This window comes from Schistocerca nitens, chromosome 5 (genome assembly GCF_023898315.1).
Source record: "Schistocerca nitens isolate TAMUIC-IGC-003100 chromosome 5, iqSchNite1.1, whole genome shotgun sequence".
NCBI lineage: Eukaryota > Metazoa > Arthropoda > Insecta > Orthoptera > Acrididae > Schistocerca > Schistocerca nitens.
Genome location: NC_064618.1, coordinates 638553964 through 638576441, shown reverse-complemented (window position 1 = coordinate 638576441; position 22478 = coordinate 638553964). Strand labels below are relative to the sequence as shown.

Sequence of the window (22478 nt, the reverse complement as noted above, 5' to 3'; positions counted from 1 at the left end):
TGTTCAACTGGGCTGTTCGTTCTCTAGATCTCTCAGCCAACGAAAGCATTTGGCCATGGATTACCGAGAGTCTATAACGCCACCAATCGCCAGCCACTAGTACTGATGAACTCTTGCATAGAGCTGAAACTGCATGGAATGAGTACCCATAACTGTCATTCACGCTCCGTTCTACTCGAGGCCCAGCTGAGTTAAAGCAGTTGTTGCTGCTACAGGTGGCAGCTCTGCAAATTAAATTTTTCCCCTGCTGAACCCCACAACCACCTTCAAAAATTTAATGAAGTATTGTCTCCACTATACAGCATAAGCTCAAAGTGTAAAATTTCGTTATTCGCTATTCTTCCCTGTGTTGTAATTGATGTCCAGCTGTGTAAGAAAGCCTGGTACTAGGGCAGAGAGACTCCCAATCTACAGGATAGTCAGAAACTGTTTGAGAAGGTTGCGCGGGGAAGCTCAACTGAGAAATGATTGTTAAGACAAAAGTTCGATACTTTGCACAGTTCCTAAGCTATTTAGCATTTAAGTTAGTCAATCAGGTGGTCGCGCGCGCAAATCCAAGCAGTGTGCCTGAGGCAGTGTCGCCATACGTGTTCTTCCTGCCGGCCGTTGTGGGCGAGCGGTTCTAGGCGCTTCAGCACGGAACCGCGCTGCTGCTACGGTCACAGGTTCGAATCCTGCCTCGGGCATGGATGTGTGTGATGTCCTTAGGTTAGTTAGGTTTAAGTAGTTCTAAGTCTAGGGGACTGATGACCTCAGAAGTTAAGTCCCATAGTGCTCAGAGCCATTTGAACCATTTGTTCTTCGTTTGGTTTCCTCAAACCGAACAAACGCAGCTTTTGCTCACCTAGCCGAAACTTATCACTTTCGAAAAAGGCACATTTTAACTGGTAATGAGCATTTGAACAAGTGTTAAACTCACGGACCCACAGATGACTATGCACCACAGCATTTCCGCGTGTGCGACCATCTGATTGGTTACCTCGAAGACTAAATAATTCGAAACGGTGCACTACAGCCAATGTTTTTCTTAACAGTTATTTCTCAGCGCAGTCTCCCCTGCAATAACCTTACCATCTTTTAAGACTGCTTCTGAATACTTATATAGAGTGTTTCAGAAACATTGCGACAAACTTCTAATGGAGGTGGGGCACATCAGAAGGATTGGGAATTGCACAGCAAGCCATGGCTGCAAGCGTCAGGGATAAATGGTAACAGAGGTCGAAGATAGGAAGAGAAACAAGAGAGTGATTCATTTGAAATATTTATTGGACATAATGAGTACACATGATATACGACATGAATACAGCTCTAATGTTACAACCGATGCTCGAAGTTTGCACCCTCAGATGCCACTCACACCTGACACTGACAGATCATTGACTACCAGACACGTTTGAACACAGCGGCTGTTTCTTTGGTTCTAGCAGCTGCTCACACGAGATACATGCCCATTCCACACTCCAAAGGATCGCCATGTAGGAGGGATTTCATGGGTCCACACTGAAAGAAATCAAGTTTAAGTGAATCTTGTGAGTGGGGGGAGCCAGGTAACCGGTCCACTACACGCAGTTCATCTATGCGGGAATGACCTGTTCAGACGCCTACAAACAGCCAGTTCGAAATGAGCAGACGCTCTGCCACTGCAAAGCCACTGTGTGAGGACGGCGTAGTGATTAGCTCATCTGCCTAGTGAGCAGGAAACCCGGGTTCGAATCCTGGCCTTGGTACAAATTTTCCCTCGTCGCTTCAGTCTGCATATATACCTCTGACATTGCGCTCCTGGTCCTTGCAGATCATGCTTACCGTGGCTGAATGGCTTGGGCAAAATTTCCTGAACTGTTTGCGTAAGAGGGTGCACTCTGGCCATATCTTAAAATATTCCATCCAGGGCCTCCTCCTAAATCTGCGTGGCGGCAAGTCAGTGAGAGGATACGCTGGAAAATCTGTAAGAACTTTGTGTTTCAGAACCATGTTGCCCTGAGCACTCTTTTCACTAACCTGTGTACCGGTAGTTGACAGCCTACATCCCACTGTGAAGTTCCCCAATCGGATACCGTACTAAAAAGATCAAATAAAGAGACTCTCATAAGTTTACTGTAGGGATGCAGTGTTTAGTTGTGTCAAATAAATGAGTGTTTACATAGAATGTGTGTGACCTTCCTCAACTCTTCTTGCCACCTCCTTTTGGCTAGATTTAAGTATTGGCAGGCGTGACTGTTGTTATGTTCTTCTGTCCGTCAAGAAGAGTAAGCTAACACCGACATCGACACAGATAAGAGGTAATATTGTAATTCTTTCAGCTTTTTACTGACGCAGCAACTGTCTTACAGGTATTCAAAGCTGACCAAAGATCAGGAAGTTAGCGATTACGTTGCAGGCTGAAAGCTATGTTACAAAACACTACAGAATATGTGGCTTGAGACTGAATATTACATGCAAATATACTATCACAAAAATTCTATATCACAAGCCAGTAATACCTCAAGAAACATCAGAAATACTAATTTTAGGATTAATAACGGAAAATGAAGGAATCGGAAAAAATGAAAGACAGATTGTGAAGAAGACGCTAGCATATCTAAGGACAGTAAAAACATCGAAATTAACAGGTAATACAGAAAAGCATGCAAACATTCAGAAAAAATTACAGACGAAATTAGGGAAAGAAGACTAATGTTCTACAAACACATCAAAATAATGCGTCCTACCAGGTTAACAATAAAAAACATAAAACATTTTCAAAAATTCAATGGTAAAGTCAATTAGCTTAAGACATGCATGGAGAATAAAACAAAGCAGCGTAATTAGGCAATAAATAGAAGACAAAACAAAATACCGGAATAAAGTTAAAAATGGTAAGATTTCCAAAACAATACAGTTCCAAGAACTCCGTGAAGGGAACGGACAGGAGTAAAGAGAATAGAAGAAACCAAATAATGGAAAGGCTGTTTCATGAAGTTTCATCTGGCCTGTAATGAAAGAACGAGGGTGAGGCTAATCCATCGCAATCGTGCAAGCTGTTTGCATCGCCTTGGGTTTCGTTGGACAAGGTAAGAAATGAAACAGGTAATATCAGCCACAATTATTTGCTTCCGCTCTACTAAAAAGGAAACGATAAGAGCTAATTAAGAATCTAATAAAGGAATATGTCTCTATAATTATGTACGCCAGAAATCTTACCCGTAACCTCTATAAAAAAATTACTTAGTACATTCAATGACACCTTTCGTCTTTTACTAGTGCAAGGCACTGGTAGGATCAGCTTCGCGAAATATCTCTCTTCCGATTTCCTAAATCCCAAGAATGACTATGCAATTAGAGCCTACGTTCGTTTGCCTCGAACAACTACCAAACACAATATTTCTTATTAGTGGGGCACATTTATTTAAATATTAATTAATTAAACTGATAAAAAGGCGCCACCTCACAGATCGTTTTATGATTTAATAAAATATCAGTCCAAATATTGGATACACAATAAATTTCATTGAACATTGGTTAAGTGGAGGTGCATACTGACTAATTTTAAGGATGTAATAGCAACGAATTTCGTAATAATTAACATTTACTTCCTCATTAAAAGTAACACACTCACAGATTTTAAGTTAAAGCACAGTTACTTGGGATGCTGGCGCGTGAATCTCGGTATATGGTACATTATATAACGCAACTGAACCGGCACGTGGGGGAGGGGGGGGGGGGGGGAGGTCAGCTAAATCACTGGTTACGGTTTATTAGGATCACACACACCACGTTCACACTAATCACTTACAGAACAAAAGATAGAATTTAGAAGAAAATTTCCCTGTTCCACATGAAGCTCATTGGGTCAGAGCGCGACTGGCGTTAACGGTCAATTTCAGATAACAAAGCCCATTTTCGAAGTTCCGTACATCTAAGTAATTTTGTACATAAATTTATCAAACTGAGCACATTTACTTCGCAGTGAAACTAAGGATCAAATTCGAACACGAGAGGTGTTTACGTCGGATTAGAGCATCGTGTTTTACAAAGAAACGCACGTGGTGCAGTAGAGTACGGGCTACTAAGTCATTCCACAAAGCACAAGACACATTCATACATGATACATGAAACTAACCAAACTGTACTTCACGTGGCGGTACCGCTCGTCGACGACGAGTTGCAGCTGCACAAAGGATCTCATCGAATAAACTGAATGCTAATGTTCCCTGACTGAAATAGTTGGTGCTGTATGATTGTCAATGCAACGCACTAGGGTGACTACCGGAAACTCAAACAAGTAGGCTGTTTAGGTTTTTATGTTGGTAACGCCACGTAGCGCTCTGTATGAAAAGCACTGACTGTGCTGTGTGCAGTCTGTGGTGGTTGGACTCATTGTTGGAATATTCGCTATTGTAGTGTTGGGTAGTTGGATGTGAACAGCGCGTAGCGCTGGGCAGTTTGAAGTGAGCCGCCAGCAGTGGTGGATGTGGGGAGAGAGATACCAGAGTTTTGAGAGGTTATAAGCGGACGATCTGGACGTGTCCGCCAGAGAAAGGAAATTTGTATAGATGGTTGTCATGAATTGATAGATATATGATGACTTTTCAACATTATTAAGGTAAACACATTGTTTGTTCTCTATCAAAATCTTTCATTTGCTAACTATGCCCATCAGTAATTAGTGCCTTCAGTAGTTAGAATCTTTTATTTAGCTGGCAGTATTGGCGCTCGCTGTATTGCAGTAGTTCGAGTAACGAAGACTTTTATGAGGTAAGTGATTCATGAAAGGTATAGGTTATTGTTAGTCAAGGCCATTCTTGTGTAGGGACTATTGAAAGTCAGATTGCGTTGCGCTAAAAATATTGTGTGTCAGTTTAGTGATAATCAGAATAAGTAAAGAGAAAACTGTTTGAGTACGTTGAGTTTTGTTCAGCTGTTTGAAAATCATGTAACGTAGAAGTTTGCCATCACAGTCATTCATAATTTTTCAAGGGGATGTTTCAAGCTTAGCAACTAGAGGAAATAGTCAGAGCGTCGTTGCTCACCAGCGTCCTAGGAAGAAGTAAAACTAACCTGTCCCGTCGCCGGGGTCTACACAGCAACCCGGAAGGAGCCAGAGAGCGTAAGAGGTTTCAACCTGTACCAACCTCACAACTGATGCTGACCAGTGACCATTCATACCTCTCTGACCAAACGCAGGCGTACACAAAGCTCTACACAAAAGTTGGCTAAACTGCTCTTAACAATTAAGGAAACCTCCAGTCAACTAAGAAGACCTGAAGTGCCATCTTCAGGCAAACCATACATTCGTACTAGCAGACGACAGCGGAGTCAGGAAAGATATGGCATGAATACAAGAAAATGGAATACACAGATACGTACAGAACATACTTATGAATTTGAAATTGAAAATGGTGTTCTCCTCTGACGCTGTAATATCACTCACTCACATCTTTCTCTAAAGGCATAGTGATACCGAACATCTGAGTCATTAAGGATTGTAGCAAAACCGAAGGTTGCTTTCCAAGATCAACGGAACGGTTCACATGGAGACGTTTCAACATTTATAAAAAAAAGTCAAAATGCCTGGAGTCATGCTTATGCATGCATAAAATGATTGTATAGCTGTTTAATCTTTGCTAATTTTTTTGTCAAGAAATTAACAATTCGTTTAGTTGTCATGCTAAGTGTGTACTTCATGGGAACCGGATGTTCATTGCGTGCTACAGTTTTTGTTATTTTTTAGTGACATCTTGTAGTTCTTACTATTTAATGCAACATCTCAGCACACAGCCAAACAGTGACGGATTTCATAATTCTGCTATCTTGTAAAATTCTCTAAACATTTAAGTATTCCTCCGAATCCCAGAAATGTGCATCTGAATGTCAATTTTGAATCAAGACGATGGAAATTTGTGTTCTGAAACAATTACACGCACACATCACAGTCACAATTAAATAATAATGTCTGCTGTGAAACAGCTAAAAGTTTTGTTTTGGAATTGTTCACATCTGATATAGCTTACAACGGAAGAGCAACTGTAGCTGAGTAAAACGTTGTCAGGTTGTGCCATGTACTGTGAAGTAATGTGGAAGTGAGTACAAATGAGCAACGTACAGAAGTTTGCATGGGAAGCAACCAACCTTGCAGGATACGAACATATATAGTCTACCAACATTATTTGGCATAATGATGAGGAACTTTACCGAGGCTTAGAAGCAGTGTACTTTAATGCTAGTATTTTCTTTTTGCAATAATCTTCGTGCCATCAGATAAACAGAGGCAGCGCACGCGATTGTTCTGGAGCAAACAATTACATTCTTGTCTCTTATTGTCCCCAATACTGCTCCGCGAATTTTAACGCAGTGAGTTATTTTTTTGTGTGTTTAAAGAAGTATTTTAAAAACATGAAAGAGATCTTTCTGCACCATCTCGTGTGTCGAGCTGCAGATATCGCAGAGAATTTTCAAAGATATCACACCACATTGGGGTTGCAGGTCAACGCAAGGTAGGAGCAAGAAACACCTAACATGCTTTACTATCGGAATGTCAATGACAAACGATTGCAATGGGGTACCAGGCAGGTATGCCCCTCCTCCCTTCCCCCTCTCCCCCAACACACACAATCGTTCCTTGGAGGTGGAGGTCTGGAGCAGCAACAGCAGAACGGAGGTGGCTGTCCATACACCGTGTGCGCAGTAACGCTCCCAGTCTACACCCTCAGCTGCCTATCTCTTCTACTGGAGCGCGGCTGGAGAGCTTATTCGTGGTGTTTTTAAAATGAGTGTACAAAATTAGAGGGCCGGTAAAGTGGGTTATAACAAGTAACGTCATTCAACAGTATTGCACACCGCCTGGATGGTAGGCAAACAGCCTACCATCCGAGTTGGTGTGGTAGCAGGTATTCCAGACGGGACGACACCATGGAGTTTCTTCCGGTATTTGCTGGGACGGGAACGCATTGAATAAAACAGTACAAATGCCTATTTGATACGATGTCGCACAGAGGGCGGTACCTGCGCGCACTGCAGAGCCTGGTTCGATCTGTGTCATGGTGTAAACAGAAGGGAACTCTCTTGTGTTTGGTACCGTGGGGAGCGGACGACGAATGGAGCACTTTTCGTGCGAGGAAAGGGCAGACATGCACTGTGCTTACTGGGTGGCGGATGGAAATGATCCCACCGCTGGACAATTGTACTTTCAGCCGTTTCCGAATGGTCGATGGCCAGATCCACGCTCGTTCACGGCCATGCACAGGTCCCTACAAGAAACAGATGAGCTTGAGGTGAGTTGTCCACTGACAACGTGTCGTAGAGGGGCATCTGCATTTAATGCCTACATCAAAACCGATGGATTCATTTTGTGACTTAGGCGCGACGTAGTGCGTACACCAGAGTTCGAAGATGAGGCATTAGCGTTGCTACAAAACACGCCCTCAAATTCAGAAGAGGAGGTAAGCCGTTTCAGTGTCTGGCGTGTGTGAAATGAAGATGATCTGCACCCTTACCACCTTCAAAAAGTTCAAGCCCTCAACCCAGAAGATTTTCCATATCGCATTATCTTCTTTTACAGAAGTATGCCATTCAAATTGAATTCCCACACTTTGTACTTTTTACGGATGAGGCATCCTTTACAAGGGAAGGCGTGTTCTAAAGTCACAATAAACGCATGTACACACTGGAAAATCCGCACGCCGGCTTTGTTCGTGATCACCAAGAGCACTTCGCCCTCAATGTTTGAGATGGTTTGGTAGGCGACAATCTGATTAGTTCGTAGGTGTTACACCGACGACTGAACACAAACATTTAATCAGCATAAGGGAAACATTGGCAGAGTTACTGGAACATATCCCACTCAACGCGTGACGGTGCATGTGGTACCAACATGATGGTGCACCCGTGCGCTTCACTCATGCGGTGCGAAATCATTTAAATGAAACGTTGGGCGAGGCCTGGACAGGGCGCAGTGGGACGGTGGCGTGACCTGTATGTTCCCCCGACCTGACGCCCCTTTATTTTTTCGTATGGGAACGCCTGAAACCTGTTATTTACGAAACACCTACGGATGAAGAACTGATAGCACGAACTATGGCAGCCTCCGATGCAATCCCTACTTTCCCAGATGTGTTTTAAAGGCTGTGACAGTCACTTAAGTGTCGTTGAACGGAGTGTTTTCAAGCAGGAGGGCGTAATTTCGAACGATTTTTGTAATTGTTTGCGAGCAAAGGTCACGAAACGTCAACCCCCACCTCTCTTTTCGCTCGCTGTTACAAAGAAATTGAAAACAAAACCCTGCAGGCCTGCTACCATGTCGACTTGCATGACGGGCTGTATGCCTATCTTCCCAGCGGCGCGCGACGCTGTTAAAGGACGCCTAGTGTCTAACGCCAAGGGAGGTTTGAGCTGTTTGTTATGACCCGCTCTACTAGCCCTCTCAGTTTTTATATTCATTTTAGAAACATCCTGCATAGTCTTCTTACAATTCCTTCCACACAGTATTTTCCTACATTTAATAACGTGTCCAAAAAGTGCTTCTAGTGGAAGGGTTCTTTTTAAGCCTGAGCATTACAAAAGCGGTATCTGGTGTTCTCCCAATGAAGTGTTACTGGCCATCTGCTACTCCTAGGCTCTATAAACAATTTAGAAGACAATTTGAGCACCTGTCTTACAGTTAGATTGTTTGCAGATGATGCTCTCATTTAGCGCCTAATAAAGAGATCAGAAGATCAAAACCAATTGCGCGAATGATTCAAGAAAAATATCTGTATCGTTCAAAAAGTGGCAGCTGACTCTACAATAAAAAGTGAGATCACATGAGTATTAAAAGAAATCCTTTAAATGTCGGTTATACGATAGATCAAACGAAGTTAAAGATTGTCAATTCAAGTAAATACCCTGGAGTTACAGTTACAAACAGATTTAATTGGAACCATCACACAGATAATGTTGCCGGGAAGACGAAACAAACACTGCATTTTGTTGGTAGAAAACTTAGGAAATGCAACACATCTACTAAACAGACGCTTCTGCGTCTTCTTCTGGAGTATTGCTACACAGTACGGGATTTTTGCCAGATAGGATTCACTGATGATATCCGTAATTTCAAAGAAGGACAGCTCATTTTGTACTATTGCGAAAAAGAGAAGAGAGAGGTATGGATATAATACGCATGTTGGACCAGCACTCATTAAAACAAAGGCGTTTCTCGTTGCAAGGACATCATTTCAATCGCCAACTCTCTCCTCCGAATGCAAAAATATTGTGTTACTCCAGCCTATACAGAGAGAAATGGCCATAGTAATAAAATAAGAGAAATTAGAACTCACACGGAAAGATTTAAGTGTTCAATTTTCCTCGCACGCTGTTCGAGAGTGGAATGACAGAGAAACAGTCTGAAAGTTCTTCAGTGAAACCTGTGTCAAATACTTAAGCGTGATATGGAGAGCAGTGACGTAGATGTAGAGTGGCGCGGGGCAGGGGTCTGGCAGCGGAACTACGCAGTATCTTTCTTTCCAGCGTGCGTTCTTTTGCCTGGGGCTAAAGAAAATGTTCTAGGGTGCTAAACTCGCCTTCAAATCGTCATCTTGATCCTTTGTTCATTCGACCTGCCCTTCACTACTGGACAATGAAAGTTTGACAATTAATATGCAGTCCTCACTATGACAACTGAAAACTGTTAAAATTTACATTGAACCTCATATTTCAAACGTCTGATTCGAAATTCAGTGTTTACATTGTTTACAGAAGTATGTTTACACAGATGCATCTCCACATATTTCACAATAAGCGATTACTTAATGACCAGATAAATATTGGAAACTGGACAGAAAGTAAAATCAATGAAAAAATCTCGTAATAAAAATTCTTTACCACACCTCACTTTATCTCTGCCTCCCCCCCCCCCCAATCTTCCCTTCCTATCATTTCACCTCTTCCTCCTCACCCCTTTTTCTCCACATCATTATCAACGCAGTTCCCCTACTTAGCATTCACCCTTCACTTTGTCTTCTCTCCCACCCCCTCCCCTGTGCCTCCACCCCACCTAGTTACCATTATATCTTCACTCCATCACTAGTCCTTCAGTTCACTTACACATCAGATAAATAGGCAGCAACATGATTGAACGACATAATACAAATATGAGTAATCACAAGTTTTTAGATTAAGAGAAAACCAAACCGGGGTAATAAGTTGTCAACACTACTTCACAAAACACACAGAGACTTGCTTCGCCAGAAGGATCCATACAAAGAGTAATGATGCTACAATGAGTCGTGTTTCAAATCAAGAAATATATTGCTCTGGAAAGCAATGTGGGATCATGCCTTCACATTCGCACACGACCCCACAGTCTGTTACAGGTGTCTTGCCGCAACGGTACAATTTTCCAAATAGCAAGTCATGTACGTACAAATTTTGATTGGAATTACTCCAGGATTTCAAGAGCTATGCTCATATTTCACCAGCTCCACATTCAGAATAGAAGTAAGCAAGCCCAATTAATAATCAAGCATAAATAACCAACTTGAAAAGCTACACGAATTTTTATTTTGTATAGGGCAGTTGTAACATTCAAAATATAAACAAGAAACACCTTTTAGTGATAAAGATCTAAATATTTTACGCAATATGAAGATGCGTGAAAGCTTGAAACACGTCCTTGCATAAATTAAAACTATACTGTACAAATAATTGGCTGGTCGCTCAGCAGCATTTCTTCAAATAATCGACGGTAATTGTCTCCTGTTACTAATAAGGGGACCACATGTCGATCGGATTTTTGTAATTTTTTATGTTTATTGTACGTGAAGTTTGTGATGACCTAAACCCACAGGAAAATAATTATCAAAATCTGAACTGTGAAGTCATCCAAAATTCTAGTTGGAAAACTACACTATTTGTTATACTTCTCATCTGGTCACGATCCCACTTTGTTTATGAACTGAAAGCTCTAATATTCACGAGAAACTGCTCTGAAATTAACCTGAACCGACAAAATTATGTATATATTCTCTGAAACTTCAAAGACATCTAAGACAATATCTGAAAGGAATTAGAAAAAGTGACTGTTAATAATTGCATGAACACTGGGGGGGGGGGGGGGGGGGGGGGTTCACCATACACCTACCCACTTTTGAGTATAACCAGTGTCTCTTAATACTACGACTCATAGCAGTACAATATCAAAAACTTTTATTACTGGCTAAACAGTCCCTACGTGATTTGACAGCTGACATTTATAATTCACACTCACGTCAGGAAATCCACCAATACGGGAATAGCAGCTTTTACGTTATTGGTCAGAACGCAAGCAATTATGGCGGTCACCGTAATTTTCACGCGACGCCATATTTCGCGACAAAATACTCTTATTAGTCACTGTCATATATCTAGTCTCATAACAATACATAAAACTACATAAAATAACTACAATAATTTTGACATGCAAGGAGAATTAGTTCTAATGAGAGGAAGAAGTTTATATTTACTGGTGTTTCAACAATGAGTACCAGGCAACTTTTAATTCAGTGATTGTAATTTTATTTTCGTTAGCAGAAAGCAAACATAAACTAAACAAAGAATTTATTTGAATAGAGTCTGTATTTCGTATACTTTTAATAGAGAAAGAAAGTTTCTAGGTCAGGGGATAGCGTTCGGCGAAATCTCTTAACTTGTTGCATACGAAGCGTTGCGTTGGGCAGCACGAAGTCTGCGGGTTACGATGATGAGAGCAGGATACAGGCAGTTCCGCTGGTTAATCTTCTCCGACGAAACACAAAGTTCCGGCACAGCCGTATCATTAACCCCGTGGTGATTAACAAACCACAAGACGACAGTATACGACCCTTGTTGACATGTCCTCGCTTTCAAAGTACATTACGTAGACATCGCTCGTTTTTACACTCTATGCACTGTCCGTGACGCTATCGTCCATAATTACACAGCTCGTCACATTCATATAGTCTTAGCCACAAATACACAGTTCATAGAATTGTTATTGTGTGTGAAGCACACAGTAAACAATGTCCACTCTGTTCTCTAATTTCAAACTTCGACAACGTCACTGAAAGTCATTTATATTGCACAGTTTATTAAAGTCTTCACTTTCACGGCTTGATAGAATGTGATAGACAACAGTTCCACCACCCAAAACCAGTACCAGCAAAGTTCATTCGCATAAAAGCACTGTTCGTGTCGGCCACAACGAAGTATTTTTAGCGGCACTTTCACAGTCCGGTTTATTTGCTCTTAAAGTTCGCTGGCGATGGCATTACATACCGCAGTAGTAAAGAGAATTACCAATCTGATAGTTCGGTATCACTGTCCATACAATTACGTATGCTTTTCATGAAACACAGTAATAATTTTCCGCGCACGCTTCACAGATACACCATCCACCATACCCTCTACTACACAACAACCTTTCGACTATCGATTATCGATATCACTATCGCTGTCCCCTGTCTATAGATGTTATATCGTTATCGTAAATTACATAAATCTTTATAAATGTTATTGACTGCATTTTTCACAATTAATAATATTCCAAAAGAGAACTTTACAAACTTTACCACAGGTACAAAGCAAGAAACATATTTATCCATTGGCAAACGAAATAATCACAATTACATCTTTACATCTAAAAACCACAGTAGAATGTTACATACTCACAATTAGCAATGCCCATATAAACAAAAGAAAAGAATAGAAATCTAAAGAAAATCACGAACAAAAATATTTTATAAGCGTAATTAGCAATGCCTTCACAAGTTCAGAACTAGCATACAACAGCTACCATCGACACACCTTAGCAAAAGATTTGGCAGAGAACCTGAAAAAATTCTGGTCTTAAGCAAAAATCACTAAGCGGGCCTAAGGCTTGCGTTGAGTTCCTTGTTAACCATTCTGGAGCGGCAGCTGAAGATAGCAAAACGAAAGACGAAGTTTTAAATTTCACTTTCAAGAAGTCTTTCACATAGGAGAATCGTTCAAACATACCGTCATTTGACCACCGGGCAGTCTACCGTAAGGAGACATAGTAATAAGCATAGAGAAACAGCTGAAAGACTTGAAAGCAAATAAATCACGAGGTCCGGATGGAATACCAGTTCGATTTTACGAAGAGTACACTACGGCATTGGCCCTTGCATTTATCGTGACGCTCTCGTCCAGAACAAAGTCCCAAGTGACTGGGAAAAGCGCAGGTGACTTCTCTATGTAAGACGGGTAAGAGAACGGACCCGCAAAATTACAGACCAATACCCCCACTTCGGTTTACTGCAGAATCCTTGAACATATTCTCGGTTCGAATATAATAAACTTTCTTGAGGCCGAGAAGCTTATGTCCGCGAATCAGCATGGCTTTAGAAAACATCGATCGTGTGAAACTCAGCTTGCCCTTATCTCACATGATATACTGAGAACTATGCATGAAGGGCAAGAGCCAGATTCCGTATTTCTAGATTTCCAGAAAGCATTCGACACGGTGTCCCATTGCAGGCTGTTAACGAAGGTACAAACATATGGAATAAGTTCACAGTTATGTGAGTGGCTTGCAGACTTCTTAGATAATAGAACCCAGTATGTTTCCCTCGACGGCGAGGGTATCGTCAGGAATGCCTCAGGGAAGTGTGATGGGACCGCTGTTGTTCTCTATATACATGAAAGATATGTTGGACAGGGTGGGCAGCAATCTGCGGTTGTTTGCCGATGATGCCATTGTGTACGGTAAGGTGTCGAAGTTGAGTGACTGTAGGAAGATGCAAGACGCTTTGACAAAGTTTCCGGTTGGCGTGATGAATGGCAGCTAGCCTTAAATGTGGAAAAACGTAAGTTAATGTGGATCAAACCTGTAATGTTTGCATACAGTATTACTAGTGTCCTGCTTGACGCAGTGAAGGTTTTTAAATATCTGGGCGTAACGTTGCAAAGCGATATGAGATGGAATGAGCATGTGAGAACTGTTGTAGGGAAGGCGAATGACTTTCTTAGATTTGTTGGGAGAATTTCAGGAAAAAGTGGTTCACCTGTAAAGGAGACTGCATATTGGACGCTGATGTAACCTATTCTTGAGTACTACTCGAGTGTTTGGGATCCGCACCACGCAGGATTGAAGGAATACATCGAAACAATTCAGAAACGGGCTGCTAGATTTGTTACCGGTAGGTTTGAAGAACACACGAGTGTTACGGAGATGCATCGGGAACTCGAATGGGAATCCCTGGAGGGAAGGCGACGTTCTTTTCGAGGAATAATATTGAGAAAATTTAGAGAGCCAGCATTTGAAGCTGACAGCTGAACGATTCTGCTGCCGCCATCATACATTGCGCGTAAGGACCACGAAGATATGATAACGAGAAATTAGCAGTCAAACGGAGGCATAGAGATAGTCGTTTTTTCCTCGCTCTATTTGCGAGAGGAACAGGAAGGCAGATGACAAATAGTGGTACAGGATACCGTCCGCCACGCACCGTACTGTGGCTTGCTGAGTATCTGTGTAGATGTAGATGAAGTTTTCCGGCCGTCTTTAATATGCTAAAGGAAGCTCTGTTACTTCCGAAAGACTGAGGGGCTTTGTGGTAGAATGCTCCTCTGTCACTTCGTGATTTAAGGTTCGATTGCTGGCTGATGCAAATGCATAAATATGATAAAACCGAAATAGTAGCACTTGAGGCTGGTAGTCGCAAGTTCGAGTCTCGTTTCGGTCGTTATTTTTTCTGTTTCTTTTCTTCATTCATTTCGAATTCCTACACCATTTAAATGAGAAATTCATCAAATATGTGCTAATTAACAAATATCTAATTGTTGTTTTTATGAAAACGTACATCTTATTTCTAATTACGTATCATACAGACAAATCTAGTTTTCATTACAAACATAAGCTCTTAGTTAATGATCTTTTATAGAACACTACCTTAGCGCCCGCTGCCTCGCTCGCGTACACCGTATCGTCTGCACAGGTTTTTTCTTGTTTTTCTGTAATCGAATTTTTATGTTGGTCACAAATTTCAACACTTTCTAAGCTTTTACGCTAATTAAAGCCATAGAAGCATGATCTTTTTGCGAATGTACGCCTGACCAAAAAGCGATTCTCGTAGATGAAGTCCAAGGTTTCTGGTAATCATGCCTTTTGAGTTCTTATGATGATATTTCAATAGAAACTTCATATCTAACTAAGAAGTAAAACATCAGTTTTCTTAAAACTTTCATACCCTATTTCACCTCCTTGGGGGTTGATCTCCAAAAACAGTGAAACCCGTATTTTTTTATTTTTAACAGAGAAGTCAAATGCAAATTTTGAAAATGCTTTCATAATGAAATAATTTCAAAAAACTCTTCATTCCTCTTAGGAGTGGGATTTCGAAGAATCCCTTCTAAAACGATGCCTATAGTATCAGATCAACACAGTCACCAGATTTACCAGTTTGCGATGGGTGATGATGGCCCTACTTCATCCCCTTAGGGTTGATTTTCCAAAGACAGTAAAACATGTAATTTTTCATTTCTAAGCGAGAAGCCAAATACAAATTTTCAAAGATTTAACTCTAAAAATGGTTTCATAATGAAGTATTTTCATAAAAAGTTTCATCCCCTGTTTCACCCTTTTAGGGATTGTATTTCTAAAAGCACTGAAATTGGTATTTTGTATTTAGAACCGAGATGTCAAATAGCAATTTTCATACATGTAGCATTAGAAATACTTTATTGTTCTTTAATAATTATATATTTCCAGAAACAACTTTCACTTACCATTTCACCCCCATAGGGATTAAATTTCCAAAAATGTTGAAATACGTATTTCTTTATTTCTGACCAGGAAAGCAAACCAATTTTCGTAGGTCTATCATGAAAATTGTCTTAATCGCGACGTATTTTCAAATACTCTTTCATCCCATATTTCACCCCCTTATGGATGGAATTATAGTACATGTTCAACACCTTCTGTAAATTTCAAGTTGCTATCTTTAGTGGTTTGGGCTGGTCGAAGATGAATTAGTGAGAGTGAGTCAGTCGTGATATTGCGTTTTATGTAGAGATTACTTGATAAAAATATTACAAATTAAATTTTCATCCTTGTGTATTTTATGCTTTATGGAAATGTTCATGTAACCTACACCTTTATTGAAAACGTTCTCTCCGCTGGGAAAGGAACCTGGGAAAGGACACGTGAGAAACGAGCAGCCACACAACGTGTCCAAAAAATTTGCTCATGCCTTAAAATATTAAAAGATGGTCGGGAAACTTCAGAATCAATTTTCTGGAGAATTTTTGGGAGTTTCATCTAGCTGATTTTGCTGATTGATATTTGAGTTAGGAATTTCACGTACCTTAAATATAAAAAAGTACAAAAATCCGTGTGGTCCTCCTGTAAGTCATATGCGTACCAGATTTGGTTGAAATCGGTCAACGCTTTCCCGAGCTATCCATGAACATACACACTCACTCACACACGCACCACGTACACACATAGACGCACGTTACGTCACGGCAGCCCAGTGAAGGCAGCAGCGATTGATGGGGTCGTTGACGCGGGCTGAGTGTTATCTCAGCAGCGACTCGAACCGTAGCTTACGTAAGTGCCGCCAGCAGCTGGCTCGCATCACTTGCAGTAGGACCGACAAAAAAGGAAAGAGACAGTCCGCATTGCTACACAGCTACTTGGCATGCCGTGTCAGTGCGAGACTGTTTTGTCACCTGAGTCTGTGTCCTTGCGCCGTGACAAGTTTCACCAAAATCGACCATCTCATTGGCAGCGGACTAGCGGCTTACCAGAGGCGTGGTCTGCTATCGAGTATGACTGCACGTGTCTATATATGTATAAGAAATGTGTCCGTTAATTTCTTGTTTGTTTGTAATTCATACAAATCTATAGTTTTGTTCCGATCTTGATGAAATTTTGCACACTTTACCATCAAGACAAGAGAAAGATCCCTGTCTACACAAGATACCGTAAGCCGACTTGAAGTATATATGTATGCAATATACTGTATAAATAGAAAAGATTGTTATCAAAAGTCTCTAAAAGTTCTTCAGTTCTCGGCCGATTTACTTCAGATTTCTCAGATTTCTGCATGATCCCCTGATGAACATTTGGGCGGGCATGGGCTCTCTATATATGTAGGAGAAACGTTGTTACCAAACATCTCGAAAAGTACTTGATCGATTTACTTCAAAGTTCTTGGTCGATTTACTTCAAATTTCTTCATTCAAATGGAACAGTGAAGAAAACGAAATATATTCTTGTAAACTGACTGTGATTCCTATAGCAAGAAAAAATTACAACGGCAATACGGAAATACACGACTTGGAGACAGTACCACTAGACATCACTAGATCGTGGGATGAGCGAAAGCTCTTATTTATTGATTAGTTGCCGTTGTTATGACATATACCCTAGAAGATATTTTAATGCGTTTCACAGACATTTTTATTATTTCAAGCCACATTGCTATTCAAACACTAAGGCAGATCGTGGATGTAGTATCAACAAAGTCACTAAATCGCGAGCCGATCTAAAGATCTAACAGAACCCGAGATTTCCGGAACTGTGACGTAAACTCTTCAAACAGTTCTTGTCGTGCTCGAACACAGCCCTACTTGAAACCATGAAAGCTGAACTGAAACAATGGAAGACGAATTTCCAAAAACACAATGATATACTTATCTCAGAATGAACAACAGATGATGGAATTAATCATCTTTTCATACAGGGAAAATATTAAGTTTGCGAAAACTTGCATCAAGAAAGGAATTAAAGTGCCAATAGTACTAATAGGCACAGGGTCAGTCACTCTCTGGGGCAGACGATAAATATCCCGGGCAATGCAGGGCGCTGCAGCTAGTAAACAATATTATTTCACCTTTAAGTCGTATTCGTTCGATTCCATACCTGTATGAATAATCGTTGTACCCTATCACTTCTGTCACTCAACCTGAACATTGAGCAAACAGTTAGTACAACCAAGCATACATTTTAGAAAGACAGTTGAAGTTCAGTGACAATAAATAAAAATAACGTTATATTTCTGACAGAGGCAGCAAAACGACGAAAGCCAGCTTAACGGAATGGATAGTGTCTTCAAAAGATGCTATAAGATGTACATCACTAAAAGTAAAACGAGAGTAAAAGAGTGCAGTCGAACTGAATAAAATAATGCTGAGGGAATAAGATAAGGAAATGAGATACTGATAGAGGTAGACGAGTTTTACTATTTCAGAAGTCGTATAGCCGACAACGGAAGGAGTAAGGGGGATACGGAATGCAGACGTGCAACAGTGAGGATAGCTTTTTTTCTGAAAAACAGATTTAAAAAAAATACTACAGAAATTTAGGCGTAAGGAAGTCTTATGAAGGTTATTGTTTGGACGATAGACTGATATAGAATTGAAATATGGACGATAAACAAGACAAAATCAAAATAGAAGCTTACAATACAGAAGAATACTGAAGATAACGTAACTAATAAGAGATACTGAATCCAATCGTGAAAAAAAAAAAAAACGTTCATCAAGGATTCGTCTGTTTGTAAAGGGAGGAATGTCTGGGAGGTGAAAAGTGTAGAGGGACACAAAGGCATGGCTACATTCTGTAGAATGAAGTGCATCTAGGGTACAGTTGTTATCCAGAGATGAAGAGGATTGCTCAGAAGAGATTAGCGAGGAGAACTGCTTCAAACCAGTGTTCGGACTGTGGACCTCAATAACAACAGTACGCATAAACAAGCTTCGAGCAGTCTGTAGTGCCGTGTCGTGCCTGTTATTGTAAATGTGTAAACCAAGTACATTCTACATGTGCGTCTACTTCTACATAGATACTCCTCAAGCCATTATATGCTGCGTTGCGAAGGGTACTCTGTACCACTACTATAGTCTGATTTAAAGTAGTTGTCACTTGTTTGCGCTGCGAAGTTGCGGCGTTGTCACGTCAAGTACTGGCTGGAGGCAGCCGCCTCAGCGCATCGCTACCCCCGGCGATAGAAAATCGTTTTAAAGCCTGTATCTTCTACAAAAAGTAAGTAAAAAATTTCAAACACACATATGATGTATGTCTCTACAACGTCTCTCAATCTGTCAAATGTCTATTCTTAATTTTAATTAGGACAAGAGTTACATTAATTTGTTTGAAACCATTTAAATTCTCAATTTCGCAAACAGCTTCTAACTTATCACGTCATTACTGAAAAACTATTGGTGTCACAGCAAAATATTTTTTTCCATTCATTAACAAAATAATGCACTCGGCAAAGAATCCTTAAAAGTTTTCGTAGTGCATCACGTTTCTTGTATATAAATTTCTGAAAACAGAATTTTTAAGCAACCCTATCAGTACTGAACTCAAAACAAGTATGACGTTTAAAATCTCTATCTCCTATACATATTATGTAAATATTTTGAAATTTACGTACAGTATCGGTCTCAGTGGTATCTATAAGCAAATCAAATATATTTTCTTAATTTTAATTAGGGCCGTTGTTACATTAACTATTGAAGTGTGAGAAATTTTCGCGTCCGGAAAAGTTTTCTTCTTTAGATTGCAAATCTCGAAAACTATTACACACATTGAATAACATCTTCGTGTATATACAAAATGAAATAGAATTAAAATTCAGTCTAACTTACCGTATGGAGATGTTGAGAGCTGGCCAAACAGTATTTCTTAGTCTCACAACAAGAATAAGAATTAATCGAAATAAATTCACAAACACACTATTTAATGGCAGTAAGTACACTACACACTAATCAGACAATGCGAAAACACCGCTTAATTCAGAGTCAGAGTCAGTGGAACTATCCGTCTCGCTGCTCATATTGACAGATATAATTAAGTCTTCGACACTTTGTTGTAAGATACCTTCATTGTTCCATGCGTCCTGTATCACTCCTTTCACGTGATGCACTACCTTCTGCCAGTCTTCCAATGTCACAATTTCAACTGCCTCTTTCAAAAGGCGTTCCACTTCGGTTAATGTGAATTTCTTATTTTCTTCAGCAATATGCCGCTTAACCTGAGCCCAAATCAGCTCTATTGCGTTGAAATGGCAATGGTAAGGAGGCAATCTGAGCACTTTATGCCCGTATTTTTTTTGCTACTTCATCCACAATGTAAATCGGTTTCTTTGGCTTGTGTTGCGATACAAGTTCTAATAGTTCTGCCCTTGTAAAATTACTGTCGAACTGCACCTTATGTTTCTGTAACCAGCTAACAATGTCGTTTTTCCTCGTTGCCTTTGTGGGTGCTTTGTCTTGTATTACTGAATGATAAGGAGCGTTATCCATAACAATGATAGAGTTTCTTGTTAAGTTCTGGAGCACACAGTCTTCAAACCATTTCACAAAAGTATTGTGGTTCATCTCTTCGTGGCAGTCGGAGGTCTTATTTAAACTGAATAGTAGCAGACAATTTGGAATGAAACCTTTTGAATTTCCGGCATGTGCTACAATTATCCTTTTTCCTCTGCCGATCGGAGCTGCCATACTTCCGCTGATGGTACCGTCTGTCCAGCCTTTTTTTAAACTGTCCCCTGCATTCACCCACGTTTCATCAAGCCAAACGATATCATCAAAATTTGTCCCCACTATTTCTCTAAGAAAGCAGCATCGCCAGGCTGCAATATCTTGGCGTTCCATTAGTAACTTTCTGCCAGAGATGGATTTATAGCGGAATCCTAACATTTTCACGACTCTTAACAAAGACGATTTACTACCCTGAAACAGGTCAGCCGCTGTGAGGGTAGCATGTAGTTTTTTGAGTGTTGGATACTCCTTCCTCGAATAAAATGCGTATATTTGACGACGAATGCCATCTTCCTGAAAAGAGTCAAGTTTTGTGACCCTCTTCTCCAGTCGCCTCTTTTTCCCAGGTGTCTCCAATTTAGTTGATTCACTTGAGCCTTCTTTCGTGAATTTCTCCTTGCAGATTCTTATTACTGATCGTTCGCTAACTTGCAGAGCAGCTGCAGTTCGCTCCACCACCTTATCCAAAGGAACGAGAGGCCCTCCTGCCTCCCTCTCTCTCTCTCAAAATACTCCCTTAAGGAACACACGTATTCACGCGCCTGACTGCGTATAACGACGCCATGTCCGCCACTTTTTGGAGGTTTCCGAGGAGTGTGCAGCCTCGGCCTCCCTCTCTTGCGACTGCTTCCATCAGACATCGTAAACACGCGAAGCTACAAGTCACTCAAATCTCTCACCCACACATCTACAACGGCTCGCTGAGGACTGGCTGGCACAATGCCTTAGTCAGCTCGGCAGAGCGAAGTGGCAACGCAGTGGCAGCCGACAGCGCCGGCTGCCATTGGTTTATTGGTGGCGGGAGCCCTGCAGCACGTTGCCTGTCAAGTGACAACTACTTTAAATCAGACTATAGCCACTTGCTTTCCTGTCCTGAGCGAGGGACAAACGACTGTCTATATGCCTCCGTACGAGCATTAATCTCTCTAATCTGTCGAAATAAGTCGGGTGATGCTGAGGGAATTAGATTAGGAAATGAGACGCTTAAAGTAGTAACGGATATTTGCTATTTGGGGGGGGGGGGGCAAAATAACTGATGATAGTCGAAGTAGAGAGGATATAAAATGTAGACTGGCAATGGCAAGGAAAGCGTTTCTGAAGAAGAGAAATTTGTTAACATCGAGTATAGATTTAAGTGTCAGAAAGTCATTTTTGAAAGTATTTGTATGGAGTGTATTGAAGTGAAACACGGACGATAAATAGTTTGGACAAGAAGAGAATAGAAGCTTTCGAAATGTGGTGCTACAGAAGAATGCTGAAGATTAGACGAGTACATCACATAAATAATGAGGAGGTATTGAATAGGATTCGGCAACGGCCTTGCCGCAGTGGATACACCGGTTCCCGTGAGATCACCGAAGTTAAGCGCTGTCGGGCGTGGTCGGTACTTGGATGGGTGACCATCCAAGCCGCCATGCGTTGTTGCCATTTTTCGGGGTGCACTCAGCCTCGTGATGCCAACTGAGGAGCTACTCGACTGAATAGTAGCGGCCTCGGTCAATAATACCATCTTAACGACCGGGAGAGCGGTGTGCTGACCCCACGCCCCTCCTATCCGCATCCTACTCTGAGGATGACACGGCTGTCGGATGGTCACGGTAGGCCACTCGTGGCCTGAAGACGGAGTGCTTTATTGAATAGGATTGGGGAGAAGACGAATTTGTGGCACAACTTGATGTGAATATTGACCCCTGAAGCGACATTGGTTAGTTGATTTGGGGGAGAGGGGACCAAACAGCGAGGTCAGCAGTCCGATCGAATTAGGGAAGGATGTGGAAGGAAGGCGGCCGTCCCCTTTCATAGGAACCATCCGGTATTTGCCTGGAGCGATTTAGGGGAAAGGCGGGAAACTTAAATCGGGATGGACACAAGTGGGTTTGTACCGTAGTACTCCCGAATGCGAGTCCAATGTGCTAACAAAAGCGCCACCTCGCTCGGTCCGAAGCGACGCAAATGACACTGATACAAGTAATTTAATACAATACACGCGGGGCCTAAAT

At 41.2% G+C, this 22478-nt stretch overlaps 1 pseudogene; it reads left to right on the top strand.

Moving 5' to 3' along the window:
* Window positions 1-21788: 21788 nt before the first annotated feature.
* On the top strand, window positions 21789-21906 carry LOC126261086 (5S ribosomal RNA; annotated as a pseudogene).
* Window positions 21907-22478: the final 572 nt, after the last annotated feature.